Source organism: Salvia miltiorrhiza, chromosome 3 (genome assembly GCF_028751815.1).
Source record: "Salvia miltiorrhiza cultivar Shanhuang (shh) chromosome 3, IMPLAD_Smil_shh, whole genome shotgun sequence".
Taxonomy (NCBI): Eukaryota; Viridiplantae; Streptophyta; class Magnoliopsida; order Lamiales; family Lamiaceae; genus Salvia; species Salvia miltiorrhiza.
The window spans coordinates 46,070,907-46,079,413 of NC_080389.1; the positions used below are offsets into that span (position 1 = coordinate 46,070,907).

The window sequence follows — 8,507 nt, forward strand, 5'->3', positions numbered from 1 at the left end:
TCCCACAGCACTTATAATTGATGTTAATCCTAATTTCTGGTCTTTTTGGATTTGGCGAATTGGTTATAAGTCGTGTTGTACCCCTTCAAAATTATGTAATGCATTAGTGACGTTAATTGCTCTATTAACTCTAGTTTGAAAATTTGGTGAATTGCATAAGAAGCATATTCCATAACTGTAGGGGATTTCATGGTGTCATATACCTACCTATTCATTATCACTCGTAAAAATTGAGTTGAAAGTCTGATCCTAGGCTTCATCATTTGGTGGAGTCTTTATTCTAAGACCAATTTAATTACCAAACTTCCATCTCAAGTTTGCTTATTAGTTAGTTGTTTCGTTGCAATAATGTGCATAATTATATTATTTATAGGTTTATAGATTAAATCTAGTTGTTGCGGCACAATCTCACTAAAGACATCTTTGAAGCATAACTAGATGAGAAAGTCTATCTATATAATTAACTTATGCATGTTGACTTGTTGAGTTACAAACACACAATCACGTTAACTATATTACATCGTCGAAGCAAAACGTAAATGAGGATTACATTTCTAATTTGTCAATACAACACAATCTTTCAAAACGAGCTTGTTTATGTAAAGTCCATACAATCAATGTAAGCTCAAGAAAAATCTTCGAAATTGGTTTTGGTTTGTATTAAATTTGTTTTCGAAATTTTAAATTCTACTTAGAGCATCTACTATGAAAGGTTTTGAATCCCATGTGGCGTGATGCTAAGGGCATCCGTAATTGTGGTAATTTGATGGGAATTTAGTGAAAAGTCCAAGGAAGCATTATTGTGGGGAAAATTAAACGAGGAAAGGAGATGAGAGATAAGAGAGAATAAGCACAATTACTCTCAAGAAAGCACCACATGAAATGAGCCCAGTTACCAATTTTTTATTTTTTTATTTGCATTATGAAAGGAGAGGAGAGAGGAGATAGAAGAAGCACAATCGCTTCCAAGAAAGCACCGCATGTAATGGGCCTACTTATCAGTTTTTTATTTTCTACTTCCCAATATGAATTCTCATGCTTTGATTTCACTTTTTTTGCTAAAGTTTATATACGTTGGAACTTGGTAGTGCAGAAATAAATTTGAATTTCTTTTTAGATATGTAAATTGTAATACTACGTTATTTTCTTATTAAGTTTAAGTAATTTTTAAATTTAGAACTTTAAGATAATTAACGTCCGTAAAATGAAAATAAATTTATTTTAATTTCAAAAAAAATATTTATAAAAGTTTTTGTAAATATCAATTATTTAAATTTTTATACATCACATATTAATCGAGTTATTTTAATTCAGCAAAACCCTAAAGAATTTCTACAGCATTTCAATTGTCACGTCATGTCTTTTCCTTACTCTTTGCATTGCAACACTTATAATTTAAATCAAATCATACTTACCTGCTAGCTTTTCTCAACACTCAACATCACAATTGAGGTTTTTTTTGCAAAAGTTGCTCACTTTTATCAAATGAGTTATACTCCAGCCAAGTACTTCATTCTTTATTTCTCCACAATTCATTCAACAATCCATCACAATTCATTGAACAAGCATTTGGGCATAGGGCTCCAAATGAATAGAGCTACTCACAAGCTATTCAAGATTCGACTAAAAAAAAGCTCATTCGAAACTCGATTCGATAATAAACGAGTCGAGCTCGAGCCTAATTTCGAGCTCGAGATTTTTATCGAGTCGAGCTTGAGTCTGACAGTGCTCGGCTCATTGAGCTCGTGAATATGTTCGGATTTGATTGTTCGTGAGCCTGTTCACGAACCTTCAGTCGAGCCTTCAATCGAGTTAGTGCACGAGTCTTAAACGAGTCGAACTCGAGCTCGAATAACATATTACTTAAGAAAATTTTCTTAAATTTATAACAAATTCGAGCTTGAACATCATATATACAAACATCAAATGAGCCGAGCTCGAGCTCAAGCTCGAATTCAACTTTATCGAGCAACATCACCCGAGCTGAACTTGCACCGAGCTCAAGCTTGGTAAGCGGGTGACGAGCCGAACTCAATCATCAAGATAAAAGCTCGAATCGAGCTTGAGCCGAGCTCAAACACCCGCATATTTAAACGAACCGAGCTCGAGCCTGCTAGTATTCTGCTCGGCTTATTTGCACCGCTATTTGGGCATGGGTTCGAATTCTTGAGATGGTGGAATTTTCACTAGATTAAATAGATACGTTCATCAGATTTATTGGTTTATTCGAATAAATTATTGATTTATTCATTATTCTTAATTCTCAAAATATTTAGCATTCTCAATAAAACCACACCATATATATATATATATATATATATATATATATATATATAGGGGTGGGCTAGAATAAAAACACTCTTAAGTGTATAAAATATAAACGTTTCTTAATGTACGAATTTTATGTAGAACACGTATGAATTTATCCAACAGAGTTACGAATTGCAAAAAATATTTTTTAATACCTTTGGGATTCGAACTCAGGACCACGAATTCATCCAAGAGGGTTACGAATCAACCGTAGATCTTGATGATCTAAGGGCTGAAAATCATTTATATTTTATACACTTAAGAGTGTTTTTATTCTAGCCCTCCCCTATATATATATATATATATATATATATATATATATATATATATTGGGAGAATTCTATATTTGATGGAATGCCAAAACCAACGATGGAACCTTGCTGATGACCAAAACATAACTTATGAATATCACAAATATTCTAAGCTGATGTAGTTTACTAAAGAAGTCGAATGTTGCTTGACCCAACTGAAAATCCAGCCGGAGTCCCAGGCTGATGGGAACATCCCAAGCTAAAGAGTCAGCAATGCGGCTGAGTTGATCGGGGTTCGTACCCAGACCACAGAGTACGAGGACTTTGCTGCTCTAAATGCTCAGCTGATAAAAGCATCAGTTTAACCTAGTGGACTTACTAAAGGACAACATGCTGATTTGTGCTTAGATTCATTCATGTCACGTCAATTCTTTAGTCAAAAGGCTCAAAGCAAAGTCAGCCCCTAAAGCGTAAACTCTTCCAAACATTAAATGCCTCTGAATATGCATTAAATGTGAATCCCACTTTTCAGAATAAAGTACAAAGGATGATTGTTGGACAACAACATCAAGTACGGATGTGCAGATCTTTCATCTTAGCCATTCCTTGCTACAACGGGAAGAATGCAAAGAGGACATCATATCAAAATCTGAAGAAGGTTATGTCTAACAACTAGATTCATTTTTCGGTCTATATATACATCGGAAGAAACAGACGCGTGGTGGTGGTGGTGGAAAACATGAAGTTGTTGTGTATTGTTAGACTACATTCTTAGATTCCGACAACTCTCATGAATAGGAACTAGATCTTCATTGTAAATTCCAAGCGTATAACTTGTAATACATTTGTAGTTTGTAGACTAGGCGTTTTCAATGTAAACATCCTAAGCCTAGCATTGAACACACTGATCTTCAGAAACTATTCATTGTAACAATGTGTTCACTTAGTTGGATAAACCCCCCTTCTATAACTTTTCACCAAGCTGTTAAGACAAAGTGAAGAAGTAAGGAGAAATCGACGAGTAAGCCTTGAGTGAGAAGTGTGAAAGTAGGCGAGCAACATGATCGCAACCACAAAAGTTGTCAAGTACGGGATTGCAACCACGTAAATTGCCAACGAGACTGCAACAATAGAAATTTCTAAGTACGAGACTGCAACTGTATAAATTGCTAAGCAGCGAGATTGCAACCACAGAAATTGCTAAGTACAAGGTTAAGGGATTACCCTGAGGATCAAGGTCGTGAATGTAGGAAGAGTTGCTCCGAACCACGTAAAAATTCTTATGTGCTAACTTAAATTTTCTTTTACTGTTATGTTGCTTGCATGGTTACTTTGCTAGACTAACTGTTATCAAGTCAACAAGGCTTTGGTAAAAGAAAATTGATTGTGTTTTACAATATGTACTTAGATTCACATTTTACTTGCAAAACCTTTTAGCAAACTGACCTCATGTATTACAAACTGCACCTACACAAACTGTTTATCAAAACCACACCAGTCTGACTCAAGTAATCTGCTATGAGAATCAACAAAAGATTTTCAACAACGCGAGTCTCATAGTCCGCCGAATTTCGCATGATAGTAACTAAATTCACCAAAAGACTTTCACAGCAACTCATGAGAATCAAACAAAAGACTTTCACAGCAACTCAATTCACCAAGCAGGTTGTAACTCTTATTAAAGTGCATTATTCATTGTATTAGAGCAGCAATCAAGAATAACAAGATTGAATAATAGCTTCAAACACATTTCTAACTCTAATTTCCACAAACACGGTATGTTCCCTACCATCAAAGCCTTAGTTTTTCAGTAAATCAATAAAGAAAACAAACATAGATGATGATGATGATAATAATAATAATTTGAGCAGCGATATTAGGAAACAGAGTTGCCTCGTCGGAGACATCTTGAGTCGATGGCGTTCGGCCGATTCCTAAAATAGGGAGATAATTAGGCATTACTAAGTATAAGTTTTTCAATAGATTAAATAGAGAAAAAGAAAAAGAATTAGAACAGGGGGAAGAGACTACAATTGCAGTCGCGAGCCTGTTATGATATCCCACATCGGTTCGACATGAAAGTGTGGAATGGTATATAAGAGGGTCAACCCTTTACTTTTGACCATGGTTTTGGGTTAAATTAAGGCTCCCTAACTTATAAGTCTAACAATTTGGTCCAACCTGCCATATCCGGAAGTTTACGGGAGAGGGCTACCTGGGGAGAGTGTCGCACGACTCCAGGGGCTCGAAGGCGACCTGCCTGGGTCGATCCAAGGCTTCACAGAGTGAGAGTCGTCCCTGGACGTTCGGTCTTAATGAGGGATGGATTGTTACGATATCCCACATCAGTTCCATGTGAAAGTGTGGAATGGTCAATAAGAGGGGGTCAACCCTTACCCTTGACCATGGTTTTGGGTTAAGTTAGAGCTCCCTAACTTATATGTCTAACAGAGCCACTGCGGCGGAGGCGACCGTTAATGCTGCCCGCACCATCGTGGTCCGGGGTGGCCGCCAACAACAAAGAGAGAGAGAGATTGAGCAAGGAAGAGAGAGACAAAGAATAAGATAGAGAGAGAAACAGATGTGAGAAGGAGATGGATGCGGAGTGAGCGAGGAAGAGAGGGGAAGCAGAGGCGGCGACGATCGTCGGCGCTAAATCCGCAGCCGCGGCTCGCGGCGGCCACCGCAAACAGAAGAGAGAGAGAGATAAATCTGCTTTCATTTTAAGAAAATTCTAGATTTATTTATTTATTTATTAAATCTAAGTAATTAATTTAGTTGGGCTTAAATGATACTTGGGCCAGTGATGGGCTTATTATTATTATTCCTAATAGGCTTATTAAAATAAAGTTTCTATTGGGCCTTGATAGTAGATTAAGTTATGGATATAATTTAATGAAATTGGACCCTTAAATTATTTTATTAGACTATTATATTTTTAAGGGTTAAGTACCAATTTCCCCCCTATCGATGGCGTCCCTATCGCGTATAGGACCCTATAGTCAGGGTAAGCGCTGTTTACTACCTCAACGTGGCAAAATCGAACCAATTTTCCATCCGCGTTTTAACACCGTTAAAACGCCGTTAGATTTTTTTTAATTATGGTGGGCCCCAGCTCTCTCTCTCTCTCTCAATTCCGGCCAAATCTCTACCCTTCCTCACCGGAATCGAACCCAAATTCAACCGGTGGTTCAGTTTTTCCGTTTGGAATCGGGCAAGCACTATTGTGCCTTCGGCAAGCGCTATGGTGGCCAGCGTTGTCTGTAGATGACAGTCGCCCTAGATGTAGTTCCTTTCAGCGTCATCGGCAGTTGGGGATGCTACATCATCCTTTACCAGCACGACCGTCGTGCAAAGGCACAGCAGCCAATCGCAGGTGGGGCATTGAATCGCGGTAGCGACGGGAATGTTTCGGCCGACGTGGGACTGTGGAGTAGCGTGCGGCAGCGCCGCGCTACAGAGAGAAACCCTAGGCGACGCAAGTTTCAGCCAAACCTTAGTCCAGATGCGGGTGAGAGAGAAGGCGTGTCACAGCCCAAAACCATTTACTTCATTTGCAAATTTTATTTGAAAATTATTATATTTTTTAGTTATTAAAATATATATCTATGAGTCGAGTTTGTGTTTAATCTAGTTGCGCCCCTAGTTAGATATATCACTTTAAATTATAAATTATGCCTTTAAAAAAAATATAGATTTATATTATCTAATACTCTGATTTAAGATGGGACCACGATTACATTTTATTTTACATATTAGACCTTAATTATATTTTTATTCTTATTTTCTTGATATTGGACTAATGATATAGTAAAATCCCATGACATTTTTTAGTAAATTGTGAGCATTAATTTCTTTCCTTTACTAATTCCTTGAGATAAAAATTACGTGCCTTTCTTTTCAGCCACATTTTTATGTTTATTCCTCAGCCACATTTCTTTAATTCTTGGGGAGCACGCATCATTTTAATTTAATAGTCTTGTGCATCATGAAATTCATTCAATTTAAAGTTTATCTACCAGTTTCCACCGCCTCATTTTTATCATGTTTACTTCTTTCCATTTTCTGAAAAGATTTCAAAACCTTTCAAAACCGTAAATTCAACCATTGATGTTTCCTCTCACCACATATCTCATTCTGCTACTCTCATTCAGCTGGTAACTTTAATTATTTCTGTAGTTTCATTTCAGTACATCGGTTATTTTATTTTAGGCAAAAACCAAACTCCCCAAAATCCTATTTATTCTACACAGCATAATAGAATCCATAGCAGATGCATAATCATTTTATTTTTCTGTAATAATCAAAAGAAAGAATAAAATGAAATTAGAAACATAGAAGTAGAGTGGAGACGGGGAGTTGTTGGTGAGCGGATGCTGGACCGCCGGTGAAGCGGCGGCGGTTAATAGTTAGCGGCGTAAGCAATAGGAGAAGGGGAGCCACGCCGCCGGCGCTGTACGCCATGGCAGCCGGCGGAGAGAAGCCGGGGTGGCGACCGACGAGGGAGGAGCCAGAGGCCGCGGCGCGGTGGCTTTGGCCGCTGCCGTGCTATTCCGGGCGGACAGAGAGAGCAGGTGGCGGGGCGGTGCTGCTGTCAACGCAGAGGGCGGCGATGGCAGCCCCGCTGCTGCTGTCGGCCAGGAGGTGAAGGAGATGAGGACGGGGCGGTGGCACTGGCAGGCGGCGAAGAGAAGGACAGAGGGGGATGAGAGGCGAGGGCGAGAGATGAGGGAAGAAGGGAGATAGGAAGAAGATGAGAGGGAGGAGGGCTGAGAGGGAGTGAGACTGCGTGAGTTTGTGTGTTGGTGTGCGTGTGGGTGAATTTAAGTTGAGATTAGATGATGGGCTGGGGAATGGGCTTTAATTGGGGCTTAATTTTATTAAATGATTGGGCTCTTTTTAAATATCATATGGACTTCATATTTTTTTAAATTTTCATTATTACATTGGACCTGATTTTATTAAAACCCAACTCAAAAGAAGCATGCATTTTTATTATTCATTAGACCAATTATTTTCAAATGATTTTATGATAATAAATTCTTAAGATTTAAACTAGTACTATTATTATTATTTTTAAGTTCAATTAGGCCCTTATATTTTATTATTTGAATTTATCTGACTAGGTGCGGCGCGACTAGGACGTATATTTTGTTTGAATTACTCAGAATTAGCTTTCAAGTTGAAGTTCAAATTCAGGTGTGGGATTTATTTCAGTACATGCTGTGGTTAATCTTTGTCCATTTTAATATTATGTGTTTACCATATGTGAGTTGCATTAAATTATATCGCTAGGGGCCCGCTCAATGGGTCCAGGACTTCACAGTCCTTGGTATGCCACAATGCGATTTCATGTTAAAGTTATGGTTGCAACCAGTCGCCAGGGGCCGGCTCAATCGGTCCAGGACAGAAAGGTCCTTGGTATGCCACCGTGCGACTTTCAGTTACGAATGTATTGATCATATGTGATTCTCATTTTATTAACGTGGACAATGATTGCATGTTCCCACACTGAGTGTACCCTGTATGCTCATCCCATACTTAACATTTTCAGGTTTTTAAAGGCCGAAGGCGCGTGGAAGGTCGAATGGCGAATCAAATGTTTTGAATTTAGCATTACTTAAAAATGTTATTTTGAGTAAAGTATTTTAAATAAAATGTTTCTTTTCTTATTTTCACATTAAATATTTATTTATATTCATAGTTTTTCCGCGTGCGTTTTCATTTAAAATTAAAATGGATTTGAGTGTCACAAGGCGGACCGGGTCAGAGGAGTTGGGGAGGAAGGAGGTGGCGGATTTGGAGGGTTTCAGGGGCGGGGGAAGCTGCTGGGTTTGGAGCTGGAGGAGAAGAGGGTGGTCCAGTGGAGGAAGGGCCGAGATCTGGCCGGAATTGAGAGAGAAAGTGAGAGCTGGGGCCCACCATAATTAAAAAAATATATATTTT

General features: G+C 38.4%; 1 long non-coding RNA gene across 1 annotated transcript; it reads left to right on the forward strand.

Moving 5' to 3' along the window:
* The first annotated feature begins 6,098 nt into the window (after positions 1-6,098).
* Positions 6,099-8,271, forward strand: LOC131016144 (uncharacterized). Its single transcript, XR_009098867.1, has 2 exons — positions 6,099-6,718; positions 7,688-8,271. It is a non-coding gene; the product is annotated as an uncharacterized LOC131016144 (long non-coding RNA).
* The last annotated feature ends 236 nt before the right edge of the window (positions 8,272-8,507 follow it).